Here is a 15,799-nt window from a genome sequence, read left to right as displayed (position 1 = left end):
AAATGCTATTCCAACAAGCTGGACAACCTAGAAGAAATGGACATATTCCTAGAAAAATACAATCTTCCAAAACTCCATTAGGAAGAATCAGAAAACCTGAATAGGCCAATAACTACCAATGGAATTGAAGCAGTAACCAAAAAACGTCCAACAAACAAAAGCCCTGGTCTGGACAGCTTCACAGGGGAGTTTTGCCAATCATTCAAAAAGAACTAACACTGATTCTCATCAGACTATTGCAAAATTTCAAGAAGAAGGAACACCTCTAAGCTCTTTCTATGAAGCCGGAATTACCCTAATTCCAAAACCAGATAAAGATACTACAAAGAAAGAGAATTACAGGCCAATATCCCTGATGAATATACTAATAGATGCTAAAATCCTCCACAAAATATGAGCAAATTGTATCCAGTAACACATTAAAAAGATCATACACTATGACCGAGTGGGATTTATTCCAGGTATGCAATGCTGGTACAATATCTGCAAATCAATAAACATGATACATTACATAAACAAATTAAAGGACAAAAACTACATGATCATATTAATTGATGCAAAAAAAAAGCCTTTGATAAAATCCAACACCCGTTTCTGATAAAAACTCTCAACAAAGTGGGAATAAAGAGATCATACCTCAGCATAATACCATAAAAGCCTTGTATGACAAATCTATAGCCAACAACATACTCAATGGGCAAAAACTAAAACCATTTCCCCTAAGAACAGGATCAAGACAGGGATGTCCACTTTCACCACTCCTGTTTGACATAATCATTAGTATTGGAAGTGCTAGCCATAGTGATCAGACAAGAAGAAGAAATAAAACACATCCAGATTGAAAAAGACAAAGTAAAACTCTCATTACTTGCAGATGACATGATATTATACATATAAAACCCTAAAGATTCCATCAAAAAAACTATTAGATTTAATAAATGAATTTGGCAACGTAGCAGGATACAAAATGAACACCCAGAAATCTATGGCATTTTTATACACCATTAATAACTCACAGGAAAAGAACCTAAAAAAAAAATCCCATTTACCATTGCAACAAAAAATTAAGATACCTAGGAATAAAATCAACTAAGTAGGTAAAAGATCTGTACTCAGAAAACTACAGGACACTGAAAAAAGAGATAGAGGAAGATATAAACAAGTGGAAGAATATACTATGTTAATGGATTGGTAGACTCTACATTATTAAAATCTTCATTCTGTCCAAAGCAATCTACAGATTCAATGCAGTCCCCATTAAAATAAAAACGGCATATTTCACAGACCTCAAACAAATTTTCCAAAAATGTATATGGAATAAAAAAAGATGCCAAATAGCTGCAGCAATCCTGAGAAAGAAGAACGAAGTTGGAGGGATCACAATACCAGATATCAAGATATATTACAAAGCCACTGTTCTCAGAACTGCCTGGTACTGGCACAAGAACAGACACATAGACTAATGGAACAGAGAACCCAGAAATCAACCCAAGCCATTATGCTCAATTAATATTTGACAAAGGAGGCAAGAACATACAATGGAGGCAAGACAGTCTCTTCAATAAATGGTGTTGGACCCCCTGGCAATGGGCAAGAAGACCCTGATTGGTAGTGTTGTTCTTATATCAATCAGGGGCAAAGCAGATGTACAGTCCTTAGTTCAACCTAGCTTGATGCCTGTGTTGGTGGCCAGAGCTGGTTCATGCCTGAGGCACATAAAATGAAAAAAATAAAATAAATAAAATAAAATAAATGGTATTGGGAAAATTGAACAGATACATGCAAAAAAAATGAAATTAGACCACGAACTAACACCATACACAAAAATAATTCAAAATGGATAAAAGACCTAAACATAGGATGGGAAACCATAAAAATCTTAGAGGAATCCAAAGGCAGCAAAATATCAGATATAGCTTGTAGCAACATCTTCACTGTCACATCTCCTAGGACAGTGGTCAGCAAACTGCGGCTCACGAGCCACATGCGGCTCTTTGGCTTCTTGAGTGTGGCTCTTCCACAAAATACAGACTTCTGCACATGGGCCACGAAGTTTCAATCACACTGTACATGCACGTCCACACGTGGTATTTTGTGGATGAGCCACACTCAAGGGGCCAAAGAGCCGCATGTGGCTTGCAAGCTGCAGTTTACCGACCATGACCTAGGACAATGGAAACTAACAAAAAAATAAAGCAATTGGACTACATTAAAATAAAAAGCTTTTGCACTGCAAAAGAAACCATCAATAAACCAACAAGAGAGACCACTACATGGGAGAACATATTTGCCAATGTTATATCCAATAAGGGCCTAATCTCTAAAATTTATAGGGAACTCATACAACTTAACAAAAGGAAGATAAACAACCCAATCAAAAAATGGGCAAAGGACATAAATAGAGACTTCTCGAAAGTGGACATACAGAAGGCCAAGAGACATGAAAAAAATGTTCAAAATCACTAATCATCAAGAGATACTAATCAAAACGACAATGAGGTACCATCTCACACCTGTCAGAATGGCTATCATCAACAAATCAACAAATGACAAGTGGTGGCGAGGATGCAGAGAAAAAGGAACCCTCATGCACTGCTGGTGGGAATGCAGACTGGTGCAGCCACTATGGAAATCAGTATGAGGTTTCCTCCAAAAATTAAAAATGGAACTCCCATTTGACACAGTAATCCCACTTCTAGGAATATATCCGAAGAAAACAGAAACACCAATCAGAAAGGCTATATGCACCCCTATGTCCATAGCAGCACAATTTACGATAGCCAGCATTTAGAAATAACCTAAGTACCCATCAGCAGATGAGTGAATTAAAAAACTGTGGTACATCTACACAATGGAATACTATACTGCTGTAAAAAAGAAAGAACTCTTACCATTAGCAACAGCATGGATGGACCTAAAGAGCATTATGTTAAACGAAAACAGTTGGAGAAAGATAAATATCACATGATCTGCCCTCTGCCACCCGGGAGCAGGCCTAAGCCAGCAGGTCGTTATCTCCCGAGGGGTCCCAGACTGCGAGAGGGCACAGGCTGGGCTGGGGGACCCCCCCCCCACCGAGTGCACAAATTTTTGTGCACCGGGCCTCTAGTCCTATATAATAAAAAGGTAATATGCAAATTGACCCTAACAGCAGAACGACTGGGAATGACTGGTCACTATGACACACACTGACCACCAGGGGGCAGATGCTCAATGCAGGAGCTGCCCCTTGGTGGTCAGTGGGCTCCCACAGGGGGAGCTCTGCTCAGCCACAAGCCCAGCTGACGGCTGCCAGTACAGCGGTGGTGGTGGGAGCCTCTCCCGCCTCCTCAGTGGCACTAAGGATGTCTGACTGCAGCTTAGTCCTGCTCCCCGCTGGCAAGTGGACATCCCCAGGAGGCTCCCGGGCTGCCAGAGAGATGTGTCTGACTGCCAGCTTAGGCCCGCTCCCCTGGGGACATCCCCCAAGGAATCCCAGACTGCTAGAGGGTACGGGCCGGGCTGAGGGCGCCCCCCGTGTACACAAATTTTTGTGCACCGGGCCTCTAGTACTTTCAATAAAGATTTTAAAAATAAAATAAATAAATAAATAAATAAATAAATAAAGATGTGAAGGTTTTTAGTCTTGAGTATTAGAAGTGCATTTATTGGGTATTAATAAAAATACATCAAACCATTATTTTGAATGGCATCATCAGAGTTTAATGCATATATGAAGATGTATGCATCCTCAACTTGAATTTTTCCTTAAGGCTAAATATCCTAAGATATTTGAATTGTTTAAAATGTTCTTTTGAGACCTTTTGTTTATAAAAACATGTACCCTTTGTTTGCAGTGTATCTTGGACCTGCCTGTAAAATGGTAGTGTAACTAGAGGCCCATTGCACGAAATCCATGCACTTGGGGGGTGTCCTTCAGCAGTCTGGGAGCCCTTGGGGGATATCTGACTGACGGCTTAGGCACGCTCTCCATCAGTTGGACATCCTTAGCACTGCCGCAGAGGCAGGAGAGACTCCCACACCGCCGCTGCACTTGCCAGCAGTGAGCCCGGCTTCTGGCTGAGCGGCGCTCCCCCTGTGGGAGCACACTGACCAGCAGGGGGCAGCTCCTGAATTGAGTGTCTGCCCCCTGGTGATCAGTGCGCATCATAGCGACCAGTCGTTCTGCCCTTTGGTCAATTTGCATATTAGCTTTTATTATATAAATAGGGTCAAAAGTGTATTTCATTTTAATGCCACTTCTATACTATTATCAATGCTTTTAATGTTTTTATAGAATCATTTGTGCAGCTCTATACATTATTGCTGCAAAATTCATGTTTGTTAAATATTCATGTTTGTTAAATTTGGTAGAAGAAAAATTGTAGTACATTTTATATTTTTGAGGTGGAGGGAACATTTTCATTTTGTGAAACCAAATAAAACCACCTTCTTCAAAGTAGAGTAAAAGAAATGCTTCCTTAATAAGGTGACCATAAGATATATTAGTTTCTGTGAACCTGAGAATTTTGACTTTGTTATTAAAAAAACACAGGTGGAACTCTGCTCAGCGACAAGCCAGGCTGACGGCTGCCAGCACAGCGGTGGTGGTGGGAGCCTCTCCCGCCTCCTCAGCAGCGCTAAGGATGTCCGACTGCAGCTTAGGTCTGCTCCCCGCTGGCAAGTGGACATCCCCCAAGGGCTCCCGGGCAGCCAGAGCGATGTCTGACTGCCAGCTTAGGCCGATCCCCCGGGGATCGGGCCTAAGCCAGCAGGTGAACATCCCCCAAGGGGTCCCAGACTGTGAGAGGGCACAGGACACCCCCCCAAGTGCACAAATTTTTGTGCACCGGACCTCTAGTTTGGAATAACATGCTTCTTTGGTCAAGTTATTAAAGTTTGGTAAATGTTTCCAACTTTAGAAATAATAATATGGTTATTGTATAAGATTGTATTTTAGAAATAATAATATGGTTATTGTATAAGATTGTATTGTATTGTAAAGATCAACAGCTATTTTTATGATATTCATTTGTGCCATCATAAATCCACAAAATACTTATTAAACTTAAAAAACTCAATCATTGAGTACTCTCTGTTTTAAAAGGACTCTAGAAAATGAATTTAAATCAATTCAGTGAGGCAACAGCATTGTTTCCAATTTATTTAGTTTAATTTCTATCTGTATGTGAAGCAGTTATAGAAAGTGAAGACTGTTAGGAAAAACAAGGAAACAAAGCAATAATTCATATGATTAAGATAAAAGATTAACTCAGGCTATGTAGACAAACAATTATTGATAGAAAGAGATTCTGTTCAATTGTAAACTTTTATTCTTGTGCTTGTCGCTTTAGCAACTCAAGTATAAAATAAATGTCAATTGCTATATTTTGAATTGCGAATTGCTTTTCTAAATCACAACATCTATTCTTGAAATTTCACATGTCAACAGCTCATTAATATCTACAGTAAATGTAGTTCTCTGAAAAGAACCACAGATTTTACATTTATTGAGACAGAATGCTGGCACACAAAAATAGAGTTCCTTCAATTACAATATGGCAGAAGTTAACTTTAGTTTAAAATCTGTCTACAGAAATTTATGACAACAAAGCAATGAAGTTACTATTTTAAATAAGATTAGCTGCTGTTGGTAGTGATGATGCTTGGATAGTGTTTATAAATCAAGAGAGACTGTATTTAGTATTTCATAATGGGCCACTTCAGAACCATTTACCATCAACATTTAAATGGTATAGAAATGTAAACAGTGGCAGTAAAGTACTAAGTTATTTTCACAAAGTCATGAATGCAACACATATACATACAATACTAAAAGTGCATTTTTGCCTTCTGTAAGTCTTATAGCTTTTGTCTCATTTAATATTTAATGTTTTAATATAAGAAATACTTTAATCAAAGTAAGAAAAATAATACTACTCAACAGTTTGTCAGGATGAAATGTTAAGTTCAGGTCACTATTCTACTAGCTAAGTACATAAACTGTCCTGCAAAAAAAATGAATTGTACCTAGTTCCTTACCATTACATTTAGTTTTATTGAGGCATAGAAGTTATACAAGCTCAATACGTCAAGCTGTCTTTGTGACAATTTAAATTAGAGAAAAGATCTTAAGACCATTTTACAAATATACAAAAATGGTAAAAATTTGAGACAATAACTTTTTGTTACCAAAATATTAGTAAATAAAAGCCATATGCATATGGGAGTCCATATTTTGTTTACAAAAGGAAATTGGAAACACCTTTAAATACAGCAGTAGATAACTGGTTACGTAAATTTTAGCGTATTCAGATAAAAAAAAATTACAATTTAAAAATCGTATTTTTACATGTTAAAATGTTTAAGCAAAAAAAAAAAAAAGATCTTATGTAAGAAAGTTTATGTAACTACAGCAGAAATTACTACCTGTCTACCAAAATCTCCCCTTCTCCCTCAACTAGCCATCAAGGTAGGAATGGGTGTCATGCCTCCATCCTAATATATAAAGAGCCAGGGTCTGTAACGCCCAGTACGACCGAACACTAGGCTGCACACGCAGCAGGCTTGGGTGGGTGGGGACTGGCTAGCAGGCTGAACTGCTGACCTCTCGGTCCCTCCTGGGTCACGGGTGCTGCGGCAACCCAGCACTGACTGCTGCTGCCAAGGCGGGTGCGATGCGATTGGTCGGGCCCCCCCCCCCCGCATCGCCCCACAGAGGGAGGCCCAGGCCACTGGCTGGGGAGCTCTGCGATCGCTCCAAAGAGAGAGGCCAAGGCTATCCAGCTGGCTGCAGTGGGGGGAGGGGGCTCCCTTTGTGGGGCGATTAATCGCAGGGCTTTCAGACAGCAAGAGGGAGCAGGGTGGGCTGAAGGACCCCCCCCCCAAGTGCACAAATTTCGTGCACTGAGCCTCTAGTATAACTATATAACTATTAATGGCCCGGTGCACGAAATTCGTGCACGGAGGGGTGACATTCCCTCAGCCCACTCTGCACCCTCTCCAATCGGGGACCCTTGGGGGATGTCTGACTGCCTGTGGTATCGGGCCTAAACTGGCAGTCGGACATCCCTCTTGCAATCTGGGACTGCTGGCTCCTAACTGCCTGCCTGATCACCCCTAACTGCCTCGCCCCTAACCCCTCCGCCTGCCTGCCAGAATTGCCCCTAAACCCCTCCTCCTGCTTGCTTGTTTGCCCCTAAACCTCTCTGCCTGCCTGCCTAATCGCCCCTAACTGCCTCTACCTGCCTGCCTGATTGCTCCTAACTGCCCTACCCTGCAAGCCTGATCTCGCCCCCAACTGCTCTCCCCTGCTGGCCTGATCTCACCCCCAACTGCCTCTGCCTGCCTGATCACATCTAACTGCCCTCCCCTGCTGGCCTGGTTGCCCCCAACTACCCTCCCCTACTGGCCTGATCTCACCCCCAACTGCTCTCCCCTGCCAACCTGATCGCCCCAACTTCCCTTCTCTGCCAGCTTGATCTCACCCCCAACTACCCTTCCCTGCCAGCCTGATCGCCCCTAACTGCCTCTGCCTGCCTGATCACCCCTAACTGCCCTCCCCTGCCAGCCTGATCTCACCCCCAACTGCCCTCCTCCCCCCGCCAATTTGGTTCTGATTGGTCAGTTTCTATGCCAGTCAGCGTCAAAAGCTCCGCCTCCTAGGCAGCCATTGGCTCCTCACACTTCACCCAGATTTGGTTCTGATTGGTCGGTTTCTATGCCAGTAAGCATCTCTGGGCCTATCAACGGGGCCTGATCAGAAAGGCGGGGCTGATTAGCAGCCCTGGTGGAGGCCTGGAGGACTGACTGCAGGACTGAATTCCGGTTGGTCGAGCCTCCGATTATGTCAGACCCAGGGTTTTTATATATTAGGATTTGTGGATATATGACTAAGTCTTGGTCCAGGGAATATGAGCATAAGTGACATATGCCTTTCCAGGCCTAGGCCTTAAAAAGACAAAGGCTTGTCTCCTTCCTCAAAGCTGAATCTGTGCAAACCTATGACCCAGTTTAGACCATGCAAACAATACGTAAATACCTTACCAGGTAGTAAGGAAATGAGAGCGAGGAAGTCTGAGTCCCCATGGAGCAGAACTGTCCCCCTATTAGTGGTCCACTCTTTATATTTGTTTTAGTCACAGACTATTTTTAGTAACTGTTCTTCAAGCCACTGTATTTTGGGTCTCTTTATTACAGCCCTTCATTCTTTCATTCTAACTAATGTAGCATGGCAAAGAAAAAAGTCATTAACTAATGTTCACTGCATATATAAATAGTAACAAGTAACAGCAGTATGTATGCTTTCTTATTTTTCTCCTCATGACGTAGTGCAGATATATTACTGTTACAATAAAAAAAAACCTAAGAAGATTTTAATGAATTTTAGAATTAAAATCATTATTTCTTCTCTGATCCTATTTTTGGCATTATCCCTTAATAAATATAGAAGACAGCTATTGTACAGAATCATTAAAGAAGTATATATGTATATGGGCTAAAAGTATTTTCTAGAGCAGGAGTCAGCAAACTTTTTTTGTAAAGGGCCTGACAAATATTTTAGGTTTTGTAAGCTATATGGTCTTTGTCATAACTATTCAACTCTGCCACTATATAACAAAAGTAGACAATACATACATGAATGCGCATAGTTGTGTTTCAATACTTTATTCACAAAAACAGGCACCTGGTCTGTGGACCAGTTTGCCAATCCCTTGTCTAGAGTATAATCCTCACTGTACCATAGATTGTTTTAAAACATTAAAGAAAACAGTGAGCAGTTTTCATTCTCCATGACTGGAAAAATCTTTTCAAAACTGGATCATCTGAAAACTGAAAAACAAACCAAATACATATGGAAACTTTCTTATCCTATTCATAAGAAAGGAAAAGTAAGCTTTCCTGAACCCGATACTACCAGCAAGTAGCATTTATGAAGTGTCTACCCACAGATAGTGTCCTGCTAGGTGACAGACAAGGTTCATGTTTCAAGATAATGCTAGGATATGTGCTGTATTGTTCCAGCTGTGGTGAATTGCAAGAGCTAATTTACTTTATCTCTAATGCTCCAAATGGTCAATTTGGCAAATTCTGACCATAATCACAGAATGACATAAGTTCCTGGCCCCTTCATAGTCATAGATTCTTACACTAAGTCATTTATCCAAAAAGTTTTTACTGAGCACCTATGTACCAAGCATCTCAAAACAGATAAAGTTATCACTACATGATACTTCTTAGTATTTCCTTCAAAGCAGCTTTCATAGCTTAAGAGAATGCTTATGTCAGGGGATAGCTTACAGTAGTCTTACATAAGCAAAAAAGATTATAAAAATTTCATGTTTTATCTTTTTAAAAAGTGGCAAATTTTTCATCTTACTCCATTATATATCCATTTTTAAATGTTCTCAGTTTAATTGGAGGTATCAGTATGGATTCATGGAAACACACACACACACACACACACACACACACACACACAAACACACACAGAAATCAAAGAAATACAGGCTGTCCCAAAAAACTTTACATGATAATAAGGTCAGTGTTTATTAACATACAGTTAATTTTCAAAATTAAGTGAGTTATCACCTGTTAAAATGTGTACACAATTTTGGGACACCCTTATAGATGTGAATGTATGAGCGACTTAATATACATGAATATATTGACTAGTTCTCTACACTGAGAAGGCCTAGAAGCAATAACACTCCAGTAGGAATGAGCACATATAGTGCTTAGAACTTAGTTTCTAAATACCATTCTCAAATACATGGAGAGAGGGCTCCTTTATAAGTGGTTGATTCTAGGGCTAGAGCGGGGAAAATATAATATGATTCTGGAACATCTTGTAGTGTCATAAAGTAGGGAAGTGCACAAAAAAGGATGGGACATTTTACAAGAATATATATATATAAAAGGCTAATATGCTAAGTGTCCACCCGGGTAATAATGTCACATAGCAATGCCCAGCTTCCTCTCCCTAGCGACTAGCCTCCTTGCAGTTTCTTCAGCCCAGGAATAGGACTTGCTTTATAGCCAGGTGGAAACATTTTACACTTTAACCAAATGTCTGTGAAGCTTTTTTCCCTGTGCCTCAGCTCATTTGATCCTCACATAAATCCTGAAGTAGGTAGGTAGGAGACACGGTGGAATCCTATTTTCTTTTCATTAGCTGGGAAACGGAGAATTAGAAAGCTTAGAAACTTGACCCAACTGAAAAGAAGTAAGAAACAGTGGACCTTGAAAATGACTTCAGGTTTTCTCACTGTGCAGAATATAGTCAAACACTGCTGTAGTTCAATATTTTACCATTTTGTTCTCCCTGCATGATCTACAATAATAATCTGCTTCGTATTGATATTTACTGCTGTGTTGCTGACAATTACCTGAAAGAGAAGTTGGGGTGCTTCACTGGGCTGGAAAAAGTGTAGCTTAATCAGAAAAAAGGTCTAATTAAGCAAGTTTATTCTATATCTATTAAAGGCTAAGTTGACTAACGCATTCACGATACATATAAAGCTATCGCTGGTGCCAATTGCACACGTGTGTTTCAATCTGTCATTGTTGATCATGAATTTGGTTGACACTCGAGAAAGGGCTAATAGCGATATTAAAATATTTCTTCTAATTAATTTCCTTTCAATGTGCACAAATTTGTGCACCAGGCCACTAGTAAGAACATAATGGAAGGAACACAAAATCACCAAAGTTGGAACAATTAAAAAAAATTTTTAAATGGTAGTACTAGATTACAACCCACAAAATAAAATAAATATCCAAGAACCCATACTGATATACATAATTGTATAAGTTCATAAATAGGAGAGAAGAAACAGCTCTTTACAAAAATTTGTAATAAAGAAATGAAGATGGAAAGAGGAACATAAAAAAATCACCATTAGGCAAACATCAGTGTACCTCACAAGGGATAATTTGAGACTATTAAGAACTAAATGCAATGTGGGATCCTGAACCAGATCCTGGGACAAATAAAGAACATTATTGCCTGGCTGGAGTGGCTTATTTGGTTGAATATCGCCTTATGCACAGAAAGGTTGCCGGTTTCATTCCCAGTCAGGGCACATACATGGATTGCAGGTTCGATCCCTGGTGGAGGGGGTGTAGTGGAGGCAACCAATCAATGTTTCTGTCTCACATAGATGTTTCTCTATCTCCCTTTCTGCCCCTCTCTCTTTCTCTCCCTCCTTCCCTCCTTCCTTCCCTTTCTCTCTCCCTCTCTCTCTCTCCCTTCCTCTCTCTAAGCATGTCCTCTGATAAGGATTAAAAAACAAACAAACATTTAGTAAAATTCAAATTAGGTCTGTAGTGTAGTGGTCATTATTCCACCAATACTCATTTCTGAGTTTCGATCATTGTACTATGCCTACATAAGATATTAGCATTAGGGAAAGCTCAATAAATTATATACAGAAACTCTCTGTACTAATTTTATAACTCTAATGTAAGTCTAAAATTTGTTCAAATATTTTTAATGTTTTAGTGCATTTAATGCATTATAATGTTTATAAAATTTACATATCACTCTTTATCCTTTGGCTTCATATTCCACCACCACCCCACCAAGTGCCAGAACACCACTACAGTTGGAGAAGCACAGTTCTAACATCATCGACAATAGAACTTAATTGAGAAATAAGAAAAAATATAAGGTAATGATTTTGTACTGTGTCTACAAATTAGAATTAGTGCAGTAGCTCAAATCATCATAAACAACAAGTGAGGTATATTTCAAAGAATGTTTGGAATAAGCATAAAATTTTTTGAGTTTTGGTCCTAGTCATCTGCTTGTTTGAGCCTGGGCAAACCTCAATTTTCTCATCAACAGGCGACTCCCTTCTAAACTACCATGAATTTACCATCTGCAGATTGGCAAGGACCAATGCTGCCTTGAGTATGTGTGAGGCAATTCGACATTCCGATCACCAAAACAGTGGGTTGGCATATATAAAGATTCCTAGCATTTATATATTTATCAAGTATTTATGTAGGGACTGCTGTATGCCAGGAACCCTTAGATACTAGGGATATAAAGATGACTAAGACAAGATTCCTGATTATAAGAGTCTAACAGGGCCTATAGATTTATAAACAATAATAAAACTGTGTGAAAATGTTATATTCAGAATACTTCAAAGTACAGACAAAATGAAAAATAAATAGCACTGGAATTATCAAGGAAGATTTCACTAAAAAGCAATATTTTAGCTATGTCCCAAAGGAGGAGTAAGAATTGTTCACATAGAATAGAGGCCAGCATGAAAAAAAAGCATCAAGAAATGAGCATGTTGTATATTCAGAGAGGGTAATGGTGGTATGCGGCTGAAACAAGAGTATGCAGGTAGGAGGGGAAATTTATCTGATAATTTATAACTGCATAGCTGAACCACAGGTGATTATGGTGCTCTCATGTATATAATATGTGCATAAATCAGGAACAAGCTGAGAAATTAACATAAAATTGCTTTGGTCCAGGACTGTAGATAGAATAACGGTTCTCCAAAGATGCCATGTCCTAAATAATCCCCAGAAGCTATGAATATGATATCTTCCATGCAAAAGAGACTTTACTAATGTGAATAAGTTAAGGATCCTACAATAGGAAGAATATCCTAGATGTGGATTTTCCAGGTGAGCCCCCATATAAAACCAAGGTTCCTTATAACAGGGAGGCAAGAAGGTCAAAGGCAGAAAAATTAGGTGGCATGACAAATGTTGAAGTCATGCACTTAAAGATGGATAAAGGTCCATGAGCCAAGGAATGCAGGTGGCTTCTAGAAGCTAGAAAAGACAAGAAAATTGAGTCTTCCCGGAAACCTCCTGAAGAAAAACAGAATTGCCTGGCCTACACCATGATTCAGTCCCATAAGATTCATTCCGTAATTCTGACCTGCAGAATTGTAAAGAAATGAATTTGTGTTTTTATAAAAATTATTATATTTGTAGTAATTTGTTACAGCAGCAATGGGAAAGTAACAGTCAATAATAGCACTGGATGACCAGGCAAAAGGAGGGAAACAGAGGGAGTAAGAGATAAACCAAAGAATATATATGCATAAATGCAAAATCCATGGACACAGACAGTATAATGTGGTGAAGGCCAGGGTGGGAGCGGAAGCAGGGTAGAAGGAGGCAAAGGAGAGGTGGGGAACACCTGTAATAGAATCAAAAATAAAAAAAATAAAAACATTTAGGAGGAACATACCCCCTTAACCAGGTTACACAGAATTCCCATAAATAAATCCCCATAAAACATTTGAAATTGAATATTTTAAAGGAGAAAAAAGGAAAAACACTGAGCCTGAAGCTGTAGAGAAAAGAACAGTAGTATTAAATCTCCAATTACTTCACATAATAGAAAATGTGATAAATACTTCACATGTTCAGAAAAAATAAAAGAATGAATTGAAACACAAGGAAAGAACATGACAGCTTTAAAAAAATAACCAAGCTGAACTTCCAGAAATGCAAGTCATTGAAAAAAATAATAATAGCTAGGTCAAATAGAAAATTAGACACATCTGAAGACAGAATTAATGACCTAGAAAAGAGTCCTGCAAACATTTTCTACAAAGGGCCAATAGGAAATTTTTAAGCTTTGCAGGCATACAGTTTTTGTTGCAAAAACTCTACCTTTGCAGTATGAAAGCAGCCACAGTCAATATGTGAACAGTATATGTATAAATACATAAATATGGTTGTGTTCCAACAAGACTTTACTTAAAAAACATGTAGCTGACCTGTGGGGCCACAGTTTGTAACACCATAACTAAATAAATATAAGAAAACTACCCAGAATGTAGCATCAATGGTAAAAAAAAAAAAAGGTGAAAAATATTAAAGATCTTGAGAAGCATAAAAAAATAAAAAGAGAATGTCCACTACATAAGAGAATTTCCAGAAGAAAAAATAAGAAAGGTCATGTTTGAAAAAACAGTTGAGAATTTCCTCACCAACAAAAGACATAAATTATCTGATTTCAAGAAGTAAAGCAAGTTCTGAACAGGATAAATAGAATCAAAATCAACACCTAGACAGATAAGAGTAAAGATATATAGCCATAAAAACAAACAGAAGAATATTAAAGCAATCAGAAAGAAAAGATAATTCATTTACAAAATAATGACATTTCTCAACAGCAACAGCAACAAAAGATGCCAGAGGACAAAGTGCAGAGAAAAAAAAATCACCCCCAAAGTGTAATTTCAGAAACAATTAAACTATAATTTAAGATTGAGAGTGAAATAAAAGCATTAATAAAGACTGACCTTACCACTAAAAGCAGAGTTCACCACTAAGAGACTCTGCTTGAAAGAACTTCATTTGAATAAATATGTAAAAATTTAAAGATATTCTATTCCTAAGAAATAGAAATTTCATCTATAACTCCAAACCAGTTATAAGGAGGAAAAAATGTTATAAACATACCTCTATTCAATAAAAAGCAGAAAGATGAGAGAAGAAAAGCAAAGGCAAGGTAAAGGAAAAAAATGATTAAGATGATAGAAAAATGTCCAAATAATACTGAAGCAGAATAAAAATAAATGGACTAAACTCAGTTACTAGGTGTACTGGTTAATAATGTGGATTTCGTAATAGAAGAAAACACAATAATTTCAAGAGAGACATCAAAAGTGCTTTATTCAAAGTAATGTCCATCGCTAGCTACACATTGCCAATATCTTTCAGGTAATCTGTGAATACCGTCCCAATAGAACTTTTCTTATTTTGAGGCAAACCATTCAGAGACCCAATTTTCCACTTCTTCATATGTTTTGAAGTGCTGCTCAGAAAGTACATGTGCCATCGATCAGAATAAGTGGTAATCTGAAGGAGCAAGGTCTGGGGAATACAGCTGGTGGGTTAATACTTCCCAGGCAAGATCTTTGAATATGTCTTTAACTGTTTTGAAGTGTGTGATGGTGCATCATCATGAAGCAAAATTACTTTGCTGTGTCTTCTGGAACATTCTGGTTGTTTCACGATCAAAGCATGGTTCAAATTGATTATTTGTTGTCAGTAGTGATCAGTATTAATGGTTTCACCTGGTTTTAGAAGATCATAATACACACCTTCCTGATCCCACCAAACACAGAGCATTGTCTTCTTTCCAAAGTGATTTGGCCTTGCAGTCGATGTTGATGGTTGACCTGGATCAACCCATTATTTTGTGCATTTGGGATTCTCAAAATAAATCCACTTTTCATCGCCAGTCACAATTCGATGCAAAAAACACTTTCGTGCTGTTGAAGCAACATTTTACTCATGACTTTTCAGTTTTCCATTTGTCTTTCGTTCAGTTCATGTGGCACCCATTTTCCTTCCTTTAAAATCTTTCCCATTGCTTGTAAATGATCAGAAATTGTTTGCTGAGCAACATTTAATCTTTCTGCAAGTTGTTTCTGAGTTTGACACGCATCTTCACCCAATAACGCTTGTAATTGTTGGTCTTCAAAGTTTTTCAGTTGACCTGGACGTTCTTTGTCTTTCACATTAAAATCATCACTTTTAAAGCATTTAAATCAGCCTTCACAAGTATCTGGAGATGGAGCATGTTCACCATAAGCTTCCCAAAGTATTCAGTGGCACTGTTCTTCAAAATAAAGTAATGAATTAAAACTTCCCGTAAATGCTCTTTTTTTGGCACGAAATTCGACATTTTTAAGTGTAAAAATATCTATGATGTTAACACCTTCAGAAAATTTGATATATGAAGTTTTAAAGCTTGCTGCCAATACAACAAAATAGCATATATATCAACATATGTGTAACTCCATCTATTTAAAAAAATCCGCATTAT

The 15,799-nt window shown here is 38.5% G+C and overlaps 1 protein-coding gene and 1 pseudogene across 1 annotated transcript in view; one reads left to right on the top strand and one right to left on the bottom strand.

Moving 5' to 3' along the window:
- Positions 1-15,799, bottom strand: part of CHM (CHM, Rab escort protein 1) — a 245,439-nt gene that overhangs the window by 174,655 nt on the left and 54,985 nt on the right. The window lies entirely within an intron of this gene.
- Positions 1,576-1,719, top strand: LOC111823069 (annotated as a pseudogene).

This window comes from Myotis lucifugus, unplaced genomic scaffold (assembly GCF_000147115.1).
Source record: "Myotis lucifugus unplaced genomic scaffold, Myoluc2.0 scaffold_4, whole genome shotgun sequence".
NCBI classification, from domain to species: domain Eukaryota; kingdom Metazoa; phylum Chordata; class Mammalia; order Chiroptera; family Vespertilionidae; genus Myotis; species Myotis lucifugus.
This window is presented reverse-complemented; position numbering and strand designations above follow the sequence as displayed.